The sequence below is a fragment of the Aquarana catesbeiana genome, linkage group LG10, assembly GCF_042186555.1.
Source record: "Aquarana catesbeiana isolate 2022-GZ linkage group LG10, ASM4218655v1, whole genome shotgun sequence".
NCBI lineage: Eukaryota > Metazoa > Chordata > Amphibia > Anura > Ranidae > Aquarana > Aquarana catesbeiana.
In genome coordinates, this window is record NC_133333.1 from 13986999 (window position 1) to 14002526 (window position 15528).

The 15528-nt window shown below is 41.7% G+C and overlaps 1 long non-coding RNA gene across 1 annotated transcript; it reads right to left on the bottom strand.

Annotated features, from left to right (window-relative positions):
- Nucleotides 1-460: 460 nt before the first annotated feature.
- Nucleotides 461-15051, bottom strand: LOC141109797 (uncharacterized). The gene is made up of 4 exons (XR_012236199.1): nt 14902-15051; nt 3961-4118; nt 2462-2497; nt 461-1177 (listed from the first exon to the last, which is right to left on the bottom strand). It is a non-coding gene; the product is annotated as an uncharacterized lncRNA (long non-coding RNA).
- Between the last annotated feature and the right edge of the window lie 477 nt (nt 15052-15528).

Below are 15528 nucleotides of genomic sequence, written 5' to 3' on the forward strand. Positions count from 1 at the left end.
TGTACTGACTTTTGTGAGATACTGTACATGTGATTCTGCACTTCCGGGTTTCAGGCGCGAGCATGTGCCGCCGGCGGCTCACTCCTGCTGTGATTTTACACAGTGAAAGTCGATCCTGATGTCTGCTGGGACCCGCCGATTGTTCGGTACTCTGGCAGAATGGCATTCTGCCTATGTAAACAAAGCAGACTGTCATTCTGTGAGTACAGAAGACATGAAGCCTGTGTTTCTGTGAAGCAGGAACACAGATCCATGTCTTCAAGCAGTCAAAGTACCTCCTTCACAGTTAGAAACCCCTTCCTAGGCACACATTTAACCCTTTGACCGCCCCTGAATTTAACCCCTTCCCTTCCAGTGTCATTAGTACAGTGACAGTGTATATTTTTAGCACTGATCACTGTATTAGTGTCACTGGTTCCCACAAAGTGTCAAAAGTGTCAGTTAGTGTCCGAATGTCCGCCGCAATATCGCAGTCCCACTATAAGTCGCTGATCGCCGCAAATACTAGTAACAATATATATATTTTTTAAATAAACAAAAATATCCCACAGTTTGTAGGCGCTATATCTTTTGCGCAAAACCAATCGAAATACACCCATTGGGGTTTTTTTATTACCAAAAATATGTAGCAAAATACATATTGACCAAAATCGATAATTACATTTGATTTTTTAAATTTTTTTATTGGACGTGTTTTATAGCAGAAAGTACAAAATATTGTTTTTTTTTTTTCAAAATTGCCGCTCTTTTTTTTGTTTATAGTGCATAAAATAAAAGCCGCAGAGGTGATCAAATACCCCCAAAAGATAGCTCTATTGGTGGGGAAAAAAAAGGACATCAATTTATTTTATTTTTTTTGGACACAGCGTCGCATGACCGGGCCATTGTCAATTAAAGCAACACAGTGCTGTATCGCAAAAAAAAAAAAATGGCCTGGTCAGGAAGTGGGGTAAAACCTTCCGGAGGTCAAGTGGTTAACTTGTAGAATGGGAAACCCTCTTGAAGAACATTTCAGAGTTCCAATTTAAATAAATTTGTATAGACGTCGTTTTCTCATTATTTTTTCTCCTCTTTCATAGAGATGAGCGGAGTTGGCTTTCCTATCCAGAGGTCCTCTTGGAAACCAACTTGGTGTGTGGATGAAGCGGGCAGAATCGGTGAATATATCTGAAGAGCGCTGATAAAAAGACAAACTCATTACCAATGTGACAAGTCAGCTGACCACACATAGTCCAATCTGATGTCTCGTAGATCTATGTAATGTGAAGGTCTGCCTGATTGGATATAAATTGAATGCAGTGTTTAGGAATGCCCACACATGGGCAAAAGTCAAAGCAAAGGTAGTAAAGTACCCGAATCTGTCTTGGTATCTGCTTCCTGTCATGGGTGCACGGCGGGAAGGAAGGGTCAGTACTAGAAGCCAATCAGACTGTGTTTCATGCACATGTGCTTACAGGGAACATGCTGACAAGAGGAAAAGATGAAGTGAGCACAGATGATGACCTATACCTGTGTTAGAGGTGGGTAGGTGACACCACTGTATTCCATAGCTCTAAGAGGCGAAGGGATACCACCCTCCAGTCTGGTAGAGGTGTACATACCACAGAAGTGGCTGGACCAATTGCATATCCTTTGGCAGATAAGAGAGATCACATATGTATATTTGAACTTTGTAATTAGCTGTTTGCCTGGAGTTCAGCTTTTAGATTGTAAGCTCTGATGACCAGGACCTTCTGATAACACTTGTATTGAAACGTATTGCAGCTATACTGTTGCTGTTGGTGCTATACAAATAATAATAAAATACAATATAAATAAACCAATACAGTATTAAATATAGCTAAATATTATTATTATTGTTATTATAAATTTTTTATACATTTATTTACATTTACATTTATTTTATTATATATATATTAATTATAAATATATTATTTTGTATCATTTATAATTAATTGTATTAATGTATACACTTATTTAATTATATATATTAATTAAAAATATATTATCGTTATTAATATCAGTAATAATATATTTATTTAATATATGTATAAGTTTTATATATATATATATATATATATATATATATATATATATTATTATCTATTATTATTATTATTAATCTTATTATTATTTATAAGTGTATTAATGTATACCTGTATTTATTATATATATAATAATTATAAATATATTATTATGAATAATATCAACAATAATAATAAATAAAAAAAAAAAATATATATATATATATATATATATATATATATATATATATATATATATTAAACAATTAATTATAAATAATAATATATTTATAATTAATAAATATAAATGAATTAATTTATAATATTCTTGAGGGTGGGGTTACACCCAAATGTTTGTGATCATTTGCATAATGGAGTGTTCTGAATTTATAATTCCCTGTACATTGTGAATATTTCGGAAGGTAAAAAGGACTCACCTCTTCCAAACAATTTGTTCAGCTTTTCTTCTCCTTCTGTAGAGAATAACAATAATAACAATTGTTACAGATTTGTTGGTTGAAGAAAACATCTGAAAATACAAGAAATAACCACAAGGGGGGCTCCTAAAACTGATAAAACAGTAAACTGTGGCCCCTTGGGTTAACTTATGACCCATTGGTTGACCCTTCAACCTGGCTTTATGGTCTTGGATGCTAATGGACCTGGCCCCAACACTGCCACCAGCATTTATTTACTCCTACGTACCACCAATACACTGGCATTTTTCTTACTGCCACTGATGTAGGGGTATCTTTACTCCCATGGCCACTGACATAGGGGCACCTTTACTCCTACAACCACTAGAGTAAGGACATCTTTGCTCCCATGACCACTTATATAGGGGCATCCTTACTCCCATAACTATTGGATATACGGGGCATCTTTATTCTTAAAAGAACTGTGGAAGGGGCAATTTTATTCCAACAGATATTGACATAATGTCATCTTTACTTCCATAAGTTTACTCCCACAACCACTGATGTAGGGGCATCCTTACTCCCGTGACCATTGGTGTAGGAGGCATCTTTATTTCTAAGACCACAGAGGAAGGGGCAATTGTACTCCCATGACCACTGATGAAGGGGCATCCTTACTCCCATGACCATTGGTGTAGGAGGCATCTTTATTCCTAAAACCACTGAGGAAGGGGCAGTTTTACTCCCATGACCACTGACATAGGGACATCTTTACATCGGTAAGGACATCTTTACTCTCACAGCCTCTGATATAATGGCATTATTACTTCCATAAGGGCATGGTCACTCCCATGACCACTGGCATACTGCAGTGGCACGTTTACTCCCACACATCGGGGGCTTCTTTACTGCCAAGACCACTGACATGAGGGTGTCTTTACTCCCACGATTATTGGTGTAGGGGGCATCTTTATTCCTAAGACCACTTAGGAAAGGGGCATCTTTTCTCCCATGACTACTGACATAATGGCATCTTTGCTTCCATAAGGGCAACTTTACTCCCATGACCACCGACATAATTGGCATCTCTGCTCCAGTGATGTAGGGGCATATTTAATCCCAAGACCAATGATGTTGAGGCATCTTTATTTCCATGACCTTTGGAAAAGGGTGCTTCTTTACGCCTACGACTACTGATGTAGGGGTATCTTTATTCCCACAACCGTTGGCATAAGGGGTATCTTTATTCCTAAGAACACTGAGGAAAGGGCATCTCTACTCCCACGACCACTGACATAGGGGCATATTTTACACTTACTGATTTTGAGGCATTTTTTACTCCCACTAAACTCCAACACCAGGGCAATTAAGTTAACCCCTACTGGCCACAATGTGGCCCCCAACAGTGAAATGATTCCTTTTCTTTAAGGTTTGAAGACCCCCTGCTCTAAACATATTAAAAGGATGTTGCTCAAGGTTGGCCTTTAACATACACTATATGGAGCTGGGTCTTTTCTTACCTGGTCTTAATACAGCAGTATATGCATACAATTATTATGGCAATTACCACCACAATAGGCAAAATCATAAGCAGCCATAATAGGGGATTCCCATAACAATGCTCTACTTCCATTGAGCTGTTGCTCTTGTATTGGATCGAAGTTTTCATTCCAACGATCTGAAATAAACACAAAGAGAAAGACAGTGCATTATTCAGTCCACCCAAAGGAGATATCTCTGTGCTTGATGGATGCTGGAGGACTTAACCTTCTGGTCCCCTGGCAGATACTTCTGTCTCCCGTGAACTCTGTGTAAACCCTACAGGCATTCTAAGCTTTCCACAGTCCATCCAAATCCAGAATAATCCAGAAATAATTTTGTATTTCCCATTACATCATTCCTCAGGGCTCATGCACACCACAATGCTGGTGTGCAGTGCTGAGGAGGCGCTTACAATCCAGCTGTACTGGAAGAAGCTGATAGCACAGGCATCAAAGAGTGACAGTATCAGCACACCGTCCTCTAACATGAATATTAAACTATATCAGCAGTCTGGGCAAAAAAGATTATTGGATTTTGAGATTTGAGGGAATGTCTTACAATATCTGATCCCAAGGGTGCAGCTAGACACTGGCACTCAGGGCTTGTGCTTTGGGTCCTCTACTTAGTGCCTGGGGTCTTCTATTGAGTAACCTGAGTCTAATACTGGGTGCCAAGGGTCTTCTACTGAGTGTCTGTATCTTCTACTGAGTAACCCGATTATAATACTAAGTGCCAGGGGTCCTTTATTTAGTGTCCAGCGTTTTCCACTGAGTGCTCCAGGTCTTCTTCTGAGTGCCCCGAGCCTTCTCCTGAGTGCCCTGGGTCTTCTACTGAGAGTCCCAGGTCTTTCAACTGAGTGTGCCAAGTCTTCTACTGAGTGCTCCGAGTGTTCTACTGAGTGCCTGAGGGTCTTCTACTAGGTGCTTTGAGTCTTCTACTGAGTACCCCAGGTGTTGAGTGTCCCAGGTATTCTACTTGTGCTCCAAGACTTATACTGAGTGCCTAACGGTCTTCTACTGAGTTCTCTGAGTCTTCTACTGAGTACCACAGGCGTTGAAAGTCCCAGGTCTTTTACTTATGCTCCAAGTCTTCTTCTAAATTTCCGAGGGTCTTCTACTGAGTGCTCTGAGTCTTATACTGAGTGCCCCAGATGTTGAGTGTCCCAGGTATTCTACTTTTGCTCCAAGTCTTCTACTGCGTGCCCCAGGACTTCTACTGAGTGCCCCAGGACTTCTACTGTGTGCCCCAGGACTTCTACTGAGTGTCACAGGTCTTGTACTGAGTACTCCAGGTCTTCTACTGAGTGCCCCAGGTCTTCTGTTGAACGCCTGGGTCTTTTACTGAGTGTTCCAGGTCTTCTACTAGTGCCCAGGGTCATTTACTGAGGCTGGGTTCACATATATGTGAATTGGATGCCTTTTGAGCATCATACAATTCGCATGACATGTGAACTGAGAGCCTTTTCTATGGAGCTGGTTCACATATCTGCAGGCCGGCTGTAATGGATTTTTAAAGAGAGTCCTGTGTGTTTTTCAGTCCAGTTCAGGTATGATTTCAAGTAACAACTCACACCTGAATTGCTCCTGAACCAGAGGAAAACCAAACTGGACTTCTTTTAAAATTGCGCTGAACCTGCGGCCTGGACATATGTAAACCGTGCCTTAGTGTCCCAGGTATTCTACTGAGTGTTCCAGGTCTTCTATTTTTGCTCCAAGTATTCTACCCTTTGGAGCATTGTGTCAATTATCTACTTTACAATCAATCAATTTAGTTTAGGTTTGGATGAATATGCCTTGCTGGGGTGGCTGACAGGAGTGACAGTGTCTTTTACATGGTAGATCTCACATCCTGTTATATTTGCTGTTGGCAATGATATAATATAACACAACTACACAAAAGACATTGCTGTGTATAGCATAAAGGCGTAAAGCATAAAGAAGACAAATGTAGTGCTACCCCTGTAGGAGCCGCTGGTATTCTCCCGGATCTTACCTTATTTCAGCTCCGCAGTCAGGCACACAGTATTTCCCACAGCCAGGTGCACAACTTCCGCTTGTTACTCCAATGACCAGTCTAGGGGTTGTAGTGTTTTTTTTTTTGTTGTTTTATTTTAATTTAGGAACTTGGAGAGGAGACGGGGGATACCCCAATTGAACTATTCACATGTAGCACCCTCAACTTTAGGTAGGTGCTAGAAGTAGGATTTTTGTCAGTACAGGTACATTTATTCAGGCCTAGCTATAAGCTAGGCCTGTTTGTTTTGATCTGTGTGGGCTGGGAGTGGCTCAGTGTAGGCTGGTGACTCACAGATAGCATCATGTTTCGGTTACCTCCCTTCTGCTTCTAGAGGATTCTAGAAGGAAGGAGGGGAAGAATGGTGTTGCTGTCTGGGGTGTTCTAAGGAGTCTGTGACCAATCCCCAATCCAGATTGGCAGGGGGCAGGCCTTCTTAAATACCTAGAGTCAGCCCAGCTGGGGAGGAGTTGTTGGGTGGAAGAAGCTGGAGATGGAGCACTAGGTTGTCGGGGCCTTTGAGGCACTCCCCAGTCTGGGGGGGAGGGGGGTTACCTTAGGCCTGAGGGGTTCAGGTGTAAGTCGGAGCCTTTCTGAGTAACAAAGAAGGATCTGGACAGGAGAGGAATCGAGGACAGCGGGAGCTAGTGTTGCCGGGTAAGTCTCCAGGATGGATCCACCGGAGTGCAGACAGGAGGTCTGCTGAGTGACAGGTACAATTGGGAGAGCTGGGGAGGCCGGAGTGGACTGGGAGAGTGCAGTCTGAGATGGATGTAGAGCCAGCAGGAGAGACTGTGATGCCATGGGCAGTGGAGTTGGGTATAAAAAAATATATCAGCGCACATATGACACAAAAATGAAAATAACTGAAGCAGCTGAACACCAGGGTAAACGATCAAATCCCTCCAGAAAAATAAATAAAAGAGGTGCAGCGCTAAATCAATAAATGACCATAGAGAGAAATATATTAACACAGGGAGCAAAAAAAAAAATGTCCGATAATAAATGTCCAAAATAAGCTGACATAAATCCACCAGGAAAGTGATGATAACAGCAAACAATTGTGACTGATACTGGAACCCTTCACCATGAATCGAGTGGCCTCTCACCTGGTCCCAAAGGTAATCAGGCAATCATAAAAGGTCAGCAGGTAGCAGGAGATCTTTATAACAAGGGACTCCTCCGGGTGATCAGATGGCAGGTGGGTATCATTAGCATGAAATCACAAAAGGGACAGACATAGTGCTCTCCGTATGCAAAAATTTATTGTAAAACGAATAAAATCAGACTTACATAGCAAGCACTTCTCAAGTGCCAGGGAACGAACATGGACACACAGTGCAGTGTGTGAGCGGTGGAGCATGCGCAGTAGCCGCGGATGACGTCACGACGTCACGTTCTAGACGCGTTGCGTCCCAGTGGGCGGGGACTTCCTCAGCAGATGTCGTGACTACGTGGGCACCCGCGCTATAAAGAGGTGAGTTGTTATGGCAACACCAGAAACAACTACAAATGACGTATACCGGAAATGGGCGGGCTCCGGAAGTGTCTCCACACACATCATTCCGAGCCAGTGAAGCCCAATTTAGTATTAAAAAAGCTCAAAATTACATATGAGATAAAATTTTTAGATAGGACTATATAAAACAAGTACAATCTGGTGTCAGCACAAGACACATACAAAGTGTAGTCTTAAAAGAACAGTGACAAAACACCATAATACCTAAAATAAATAAGTGACTAAAACGATGCACAAAAAATGCATGATAACTGTCATCCGCGACCACCGACTGCTCACCAACATGATATAATAAAATGAGAACATTATTACCATCATAGTACTTCTCATTACATGATATAGTAAAATGAGAACATTATTACCGTCACAATACTTATCGTTACACAGATAATCAAAGAAAAGAAAACTTTATCGATCAGATATAAAGCAATTGGTATCGAATTCTACATTTAACCCATCGGGGTACATGACCCCTGTCTCATAAATCCAGTGGGATTCTCTTTTACTAAGCTGCCGAATGAAGTTACCCCCTCTCCAGTGCTTAGTAACCCTTTCAATGCCCCAGAATTTTAAACACTTAGGGTTTTGCTGGTGAAAGATCTTGAAATGTCTGGACACGTTATGGGTCTTGAGACCTTTCTTAATATTATTAACGTGTTCAGCCAATCTAACATGTAAGGGTCTTGACGTTCTTCCAACATACTGTAGACCACAGCTGCACTCCAACATGTAGACCACCCCAATAGTGTCACATGTGATGAGCTGTTTAATCTCATACTCCCTGTTAGTAACCGAAGCCAAGAATTTTTTTCTCTTTTTGATATTTCCCTTGGCACCCTGTAAGCATGCCAAGGGAAATATCAAAAAGAGAAAAAAATTCTTGGCTTCGGTTACTAACAGGGAGTATGAGATTAAACAGCTCATCACATGTGACACTATTGGGGTGGTCTACATGTTGGAGTGCAGCTGTGGTCTACAGTATGTTGGAAGAACGTCAAGACCCTTACATGTTAGATTGGCTGAACACGTTAATAATATTAAGAAAGGTCTCAAGACCCATAACGTGTCCAGACATTTCAAGATCTTTCACCAGCAAAACCCTAAGTGTTTAAAATTCTGGGGCATTGAAAGGGTTACTAAGCACTGGAGAGGGGGTAACTTCATTCGGCAGCTTAGTAAAAGAGAATCCCACTGGATTTATGAGACAGGGGTCATGTACCCCGATGGGTTAAATGTAGAATTCGATACCAATTGCTTTATATCTGATCGATAAAGTTTTCTTTTCTTTGATTATCTGTGTAACGATAAGTATTGTGACGGTAATAATGTTCTCATTTTACTATATCATGTAATGAGAAGTACTATGATGGTAATAATGTTCTCATTTTATTATATCATGTTGGTGAGCAGTCGGTGGTCGCGGATGACAGTTATCATGCATTTTTTGTGCATCGTTTTAGTCACTTATTTATTTTAGGTATTATGGTGTTTTGTCACTGTTCTTTTAAGACTACACTTTGTATGTGTCTTGTGCTGACACCAGATTGTACTTGTTTTATATAGTCCTATCTAAAAATTTTATCTCATATGTAATTTTGAGCTTTTTTAATACTAAATTGGGCTTCACTGGCTCGGAATGATGTGTGTGGAGACACTTCCGGAGCCCGCCCATTTCCGGTATACGTCATTTGTAGTTGTTTCTGGTGTTGCCATAACAACTCACCTCTTTATAGCGCGGGTGCCCACGTAGTCACGACATCTGCTGAGGAAGTCCCCGCCCACTGGGACGCAACGCGTCTAGAACGTGACGTTGTGACGTCATCCGCGGCTACTGCGCATGCTCCACCGCTCACACACTGCACTGTGTGTCCATGTTCGTTCCCTGGCACTTGAGAAGTGCTTGCTATGTAAGTCTGATTTTATTCGTTTTACAATAAATTTTTGCATACGGAGAGCACTATGTCTGTCCCTTTTGTGATTTCATGCTAATGATACCCACCTGCCATCTGATCACCCGGAGGAGTCCCTTGTTATAAAGATCTCCTGCTACCTGCTGACCTTTTATGATTGCCTGATTACCTTTGGGACCAGGTGAGAGGCCACTCGATTCATGGTGAAGGGTTCCAGTATCAGTCACAATTGTTTGCTGTTATCATCACTTTCCTGGTGGATTTATGTCAGCTTATTTTGAGAGTGGAGTTGGGTAGCTGCAGCCAGGAGGGCTGGCAGGGCCTGAAGAGGACTGACTGGGAACAATAGTCCACCAAAGGTCAGATAGCACTAAAGACTTTCCTATTTTTGCTGCTACACTAAAGGGGCCCGCTGTCCCTGCCTGCAAATGGCAGTTGCTAAGGCCCGACAGAGTCAGAGTTGGCCTTCCATGTGCTAGCTGTACAAGGAACCAAGTGTTGTACGGGAGAGAGAGAGGAACAGTCTACAAATAAGCGTTGTGCTGGAGGAGACTGGAACTCTAGAAGTGTAAATAGAGGTTCCAACCGATCATCTTATTGATTCCATTACCGATTCTGGTCATCCCATAATTTCCCTTATCCTATCCAAGTTCAAAATACAAAAACATATGGACTGTTCATTGTCTCAAGAGTGACTGGGAAGTGAATGCCAAGCTGGGCACGGTGACAGCTGGACCACAATATCTAGCAGCCCCTACTGTACAGAATGGAGCAAAGTCCCTTTCTAATAGAAGGAATTAAATGGACCCTACTCTTCAAAACACCAGCCCGTGTCCCCTTTAGCCTACACCCAGCAGCCTACTTCTAGCACCCAGAGGGGGAATTAGCAACGCCAGTCTCTAGGATCCGTTTAGGGGGTCTGTACCCACAAGGCCCTGATACCAGACAGGATCCATGGACTTCCTCCCTCAGTCAGCTCTTAGTATAACCCTGGGTTTCAGAAGTCACTGTTCAGGCCCTCAGGTCGCCCACCTGAGGCCACCTGGCAGCCTGTGTTGGGGAGAAGCGATAGGCCCCCCTCTGCCCAGCTGGACCTCTTTCCTCTGGAAAAAACCCAGATACCATGTTCCCACCAAATATAAATACCAGCACCCAGCATGCTCAGGGGCACCACTCCCTGTAAATGTCTGGGAGGATATTCATATTTTTAACGCTGCTGATCTGAATGGGTCACTCCGGTTCATCCAAGGCGTTCCAAGGCTGCCTGGATAGAGAGGAGCCAATCACAGCAAAAGCAGCACTATGAGTCACACAGGAGACCTTCACTAAACAATTGAAGCTTTTCTATTAAGCAGGAGACCATGTTATATTAAACTATCTACACCCTAACACCTACCTAGGAGGGCGCTACACAAAAAAAAAAAATGTAGCTATTAAGGTTGATATACACTCACCGGCCATTTTATTAGGCCCCCCCTTGCTAGTACCAGGTTGGACCCCCTTTTGCCTTCATTCTTGATGGCATAGATACAACAAGGTGTTGGAAACGTTCCTCAGAGATTTTGCTCCATAGTGACATGATGGCATCACGCAGTTGCTGCAGATCCATTATGCCAATCTTCCGTTCCACCACATCCTAAATGTTCTCCATTGGATGAGATGTGATGAGTGTGGAGGACATTGGAGGACAGTGACCTCATTGTCCAGTGGTGAGATGATTGGAGCTTTGTGACATGGTGCATTATCCTGCTGGAAGGAGCCATCAGAAGATGGGGACACTGTAGTCATAAAGGGATGGACATGGTCAGTAACAATCTGGTCAGTATTCCTATTGCACACGTTCCTGGCAAATATGGCTCATGAAACGGTGGGTGCTGCAGCGATTACCAGTTGGGTTCTGGAAACATCAAGCAAGTGTACATATTCGCCATGATCAAGAATATCTACGTTTTTTTTAATATATTCCGATATACTATAATAGAGCTGAATGTGACAATTTGTCCACCATTGGCTTGCACATTAAACTATTTTGAATGTAATACAACCTTAAGCTTACCCCATGGTATGAGCTTAGAGTGCTTCACATAGGAGCTAGTCGCTTGGGTTTCTGTTTTTTATTTATTCGTGTTCTTTTTTTATATATTTATTTTTGTTATTTCTATTTCTATTTGTTTATTTTCATTTATATTTATTTATTTTTATTTATATTTATTTTATATTATATTTATTTTTGTTTATTTCAATTTGTTTTCATATTTACTTTTATTTATTTTTATTCTTTTTGTTTATTTTCCTTGGTTTTTCTTGTCCTTTTCTTTTCCTGTTTCTGTTTTCCTTTTCTTCTCTTTCCTTATATTTGTTTATTTTCATTTATATTTATTTTTTTAATATTTATTTTTATTTATATTTATTTTATATTATATTTATTTTTGTTTATTTCAATTTATTTTCATATTTACTTGTATTTATTTTTATTCTTTTTGTTTATTTTCCTTGGTTTTTCTTGTCATTTTTTCCTGCTCCACCTTTTTCCTGTTTCTGTTTTCCTTTTCTTCTCTTTCCTTATATTTGTTTATTTTCATTTATATTTATTTTTTTAATTATTTTTTTTATATTTATTTGTATTTATTTTATATTATATTTATTTTAATTTATTTTCATATTTACTTTTATTTATTTTTATTCTTTTTGTTTATTTTCCTTGGATTTTCTTGTCATTTTTTCCTGTTCCACCTTTTTCTTGTTTCTGTTTTCCTTTTCCCTTTTCTTTTCCCTTTGCCCCTTTTTTCCTTTTACCGTTTGTCCTTCTTCCCCTTTTTTTAATTTCTTCTTTTTTTCCCCCTTGTTTTCCCACTGTTTCTGTCTGTTGTGCTTTATTATCTTTTTTTTTCCTTTCTCCCTTGTGCCCGATCGAGTGCATATACACTGATGCCAGACATGCGGGCTGTATTCCGCAATATTCGAGTTTATTGCCCCCGCCTGCTTTAAGTTACTTTGATGCCTGTTAGTTTTTTGACGCTTTCTGGTGGGATTCTGATGTCATATTGACGTCACAGGGTGGGGGTGTTACCATTTTTTCATTTTTTTTTTTACATGTTCTGACTGGTGGCTAATGTAATTATATTCTGCTTTGACACTGTTGCACTTTATCACATGCCTGACGAAGGGGCCCTGCGTGGCTCAGAAACATTGCACTTGTCTTTGTCATGTGATCTCTTACATTAAAAGAAACCTTTGGACGGAAGTTGTCGATCCATGGTCAGCAACAATACTCAGGTAGGACGTGGCGTATAAAACATGCTCAATTGGTACTAAGGGGCCCAAAGCGTGCCAAGAAAATATCCCCCCACACCATTACACCCCCACCACCAGCCTGAACCAGTGATACCCCATCCCCCACACCATTACACCCCCACCACCAGCCTGAACCGGTGATACCCCATCCCCCACACCATTACACCCCCACCACCAGCCTGAACCAGTGATACCCCATCCCCCACACCATTACACCCCCACCACCAGCCTGAACCAGTGATACCCCATCCCCCCCACCATTACACCCCCACCACCAGCCTGAACCGGTGATACAAGGCAGGATGGATCCATGCGGCAAATCCTGACCCCACCATCTGAATGTCGCAGCTGAAATCCAGACCCATCAGACCAGGCAACGTTTTTTCCAATCTTCTATTGTCCAATTTTGGTGATTCTGTGCGACTTGCAGCCTCAGTTTCCTGTTCTTACCTGACAGGAGCGGAGTGTGGTCTTCTGCTGCTGTAGTCCATCTGCTTCAAAGTTCGATGTGTTGTGCGTTCAGAGATGGTGTTCTGTATACCTTGGTTGCAGTGGCATCTCCAGCTTTCATATTTAGGGGGAGGGGCACATGGGGGGACAGGGACAAAAGTAGGGGGGCAACTATAAAATGCAATTTTATATATATATATATATATATATATATATATATATATATATTACCTTCAGAAATCACATAATTAGTGAAATTATGTCCACCTGTGTGCAATCTAAGTGTCACATGATCTGTCATTACATATACACACCTTTTTTGAAAGGCCCCAGAGGCTGCAACACCTAAACAAGAGGCACCACTAACCAAACACTGCCATGAAGACCAAGGAACTCTCCAAACAAGTAAGGGACAATGATGTTGAGAAGTACAAGTCAGGGTTAGGTTATAAAAAATAATCCAAATCTTTGATGATCCCTAGGAGCACCATCAAATCTATCATAAGCAAATGGAAAGAACATGGCACAACAGCAAACCTGCCAAGAGACGGCCGCACACCAAAACTCACGGACCGGGCAAGGAGGGCATTAATCAGAGAGGAGCACAGAGACCTAAGGTAACCCGGGAGGAGCTGCAGAGTTCCACAGCAGAGACTGGAGTATCTGTACATAGGACGACAATAAGCCGTACGCTCCATAGAGTTGGGCTTTATGGCAGAGTGGACAGAAGAAAGCCATTACTTTCAGCAAAAAACAAAATGGCACGTTTTGAGTTTGTGAAAAGGCATGTGGGAGACTCCCAAAATGGATGGAGGAAGGTGCTCTGGTCTGATGAGACTAAAATTGAACTTTTTGGCCATCAAAGAAAACGCTATGTCTGGGGCAAACCCAACACATCACATCACCCAAAGAACACCATCCCCACTGTGAAACATGGTGGTGGCAGCATCATGCTGTGGAGGTGTTTTTCAGCAGTCAGGACTGGGAAACTGGTCAGGGTTGAGGGAAGGATGGATGGTGCTAAATACAAGGATATTCTTGAGCAAAACCTGTACCACTCTGTGTGTGATTTGAGGCTAGGACGGAGGTTCACCTTCCAGCAGGACAATGACCCCAAACACACTGCTAAAGCAACACTTGAGTGGTTTAAGGGGAAACATGTAAATGTGTTGGAATGGCCTAGTCAAAGCCCAGACCTCAATCCTATAGAAAATCTGTGGTCAGACCTAAAGATTGCTGTTCACAAGCGCAAACCATCCAACTTGAAGGAGCTGGAGCAGTTTTGCAAGGAGGAATGGGCAAAAATCCCAGTGGTAAAATGTGGCAAGATCATAGAGACTTATCCAAAGCGACTTGGAGCTGTGATAGCCCCAAAAGGTGGCTCTACAAAGTATTGACTTTAGGGGGGGTGAATAGTTATGCACATTGACTTTTTCTGTTATTCTGTCCTATTTGTTGGTTCCTTCACAATAAAAAAAAAAAAGTTGTGGTCATGTTCTGTAAATTAAATGATGCAAATCCTCAAACAGTCCAGGTTGTGAGGCAACAAAACACGAAAAATGCCAAGGGGGGGGGGGTGAATACTTTTTCAAGGCACTGTATGTCTTCCTCAGAGCAGATGTTGAGCTGTGTACCAAAGTATCTTATCAGGTTTCTCTCTTTCTATGGCCGATGGTCTATTATTTCTTCTTCCTGTTTTATGTCAATCCGGGAAAGTTCATAAAAATACTCACCGAATGTCTTCTCTACGGATCCCGATCAGACGTCTTTATCCCCAAGTAGCCCTGAGACAACGATCTCCTCGTCCAGCCCTGACCAACCTTTGTAAACACAATCAATGGGGTTGGGCAGGTGAAGAGTTTCTTCAGCCCTTTATAGGGGCGTATTTTATGAATAACACAGGAAGCTCAGCAATAAAACTTCATACTACTCACTGACAAAACAAATCAAACAGGACACCAGCTTAGGGCAGGGAATAAAACTTCATAATCAACAACCCAACAAAAAAAAAAACAAACATTGCTATATACATCATATATTATTTTGTATGTTAAAATAGTCAAATTTGCATCATATGCAAGTTATGATCTGGATAGGAGTTAGGAATGGGGTCCAGTGAGAGTTTGAGGAATTCGGATTGGCAGCAGGCTGTTGCTGAGACTGTGATCTGTGACTTATAACAAGTTCAAGTTGGACAGCGCGCCCCTAAGGTAACCCCCTCCTGGGAGAGCGCTTCTCCTAGGGGGTTATCTGGTGTTAGGAGGAGCCGCGAGAGCCGCCGGGGGACCCCAGAAGAGGATGTTCGGGGGCCACTCTATGCAAAACGAGCTGCACAGTGAAGGTAAGTATGACGTGTTTGT